General features: G+C 58.5%; 1 protein-coding gene across 1 annotated transcript in view; it reads right to left on the minus strand.

Annotated features, from left to right (window-relative positions):
• UTP14A (UTP14, U3 small nucleolar ribonucleoprotein, homolog A (yeast)) overlaps nt 1-1180 on the minus strand; it is an 8734-nt gene that overhangs the window by 6907 nt on the left and 647 nt on the right. The window lies entirely within an intron of this gene.

Consider the following 1180-nt stretch of genomic DNA (forward strand, 5'->3'; position numbering starts at 1 on the left):
GTGAGTTCCCCGCGGTGGCCGGCTGACCCCAAGGCGCCGGGACGGGGCTTGGTCGGGGCCTGACTGCCCGGTGGCCTCGGGAGAGAGAGGGGAGGGCGGTGGAGAGGAGCCCGGCACGGTGCGGGGCTCTCTGGGGGGATCTGCCTCTGCACCCTCAGCAGAGTGACCCTGGAGGTTTTGGGGGACGACGGAGCTTTCCCCCAGCTCTGCCTGCAGTGTGACGCTGGCTCTTCTTGTGCTTCCCTGTGTTTGGGACTTGCAGTCCCTTGTCCTGAGCACAGCCAGAGGGGACGGGGGTTTGGGGCGCCTGGGGATAGCTGAGGTGCAAGGCCACTGCTGCTGTGGCAGCCAAGGCCCGCGGGGCCCAGCCTGCGTCCCTGCCCCCCAGTCAGCCCGATGAAGGAGGTGACCCAGCCGGAGAATTAAAAAAAAAAAGGAGTGAGGTTGGTGGCAGCGGGGTTTAGCACTGATCCAACCTGCCCTGCAGCTGCCTGCTAGCTGGGTGTTGCAGAGTGCTGCACTACAGCAGAGGCTCCGGTGACCTGGAGCCCTGGTGTTTGGAGAGGATCCGGCCACCCTTTTAGATCAGCTCGGCACCCTAAAGACCTGCAGCCGAAGTCTTGGATGCTGCCGAAAGAGCAGGGCCTGCCCCCTCCCCACAATTCTCCCCTGTGGTCTGGCCTTAGAGTAATCCTACAAAAAAAAAAACAAAGAGAAAAAAAAGCCCGTGTTTCCCTGAGCTCTGATGTTGTAGGGAGGGGACAGGACTGCCCCTTTTGCCTGGTTTGAAGATGAGCTTGGATCAGCTAAACAACTGCGAAACTTTCCTTCTTCTGTCTCCAGCAGCATGTTTATGTTGTTCTTAGGGAGGCCAAGGTCCTAAATGGTGTTGGGTAACACAAAAGCTCTTTAAGCCAGGAAAGAAGCGTAAGAAACTGCTCACTGGTTAAGCCCTGGCTATTTCTCCAGATACATAAAGGGGTCGGCCCAGATGCTGGCCTCCTAGACATCTTCCCCAGACCAGGGAACTTGTCTCAGCTTCCCCTGGCCCGGCATTGCTCTCCCGAGGTCCTCTTGTTAGCGGATATTGCTGGCAGCCTTGGAAAGGGCTTTCTGGAACAGTCTGCTGAGGCTTGCCACATCCCAATGGCAGCGGTGAAGTGGCTAACGTTGGGTCTTG

Source organism: Charadrius vociferus, unplaced genomic scaffold, assembly GCF_000708025.1.
Source record: "Charadrius vociferus isolate BGI_N301 unplaced genomic scaffold, ASM70802v2 scaffold2299, whole genome shotgun sequence".
NCBI lineage: Eukaryota > Metazoa > Chordata > Aves > Charadriiformes > Charadriidae > Charadrius > Charadrius vociferus.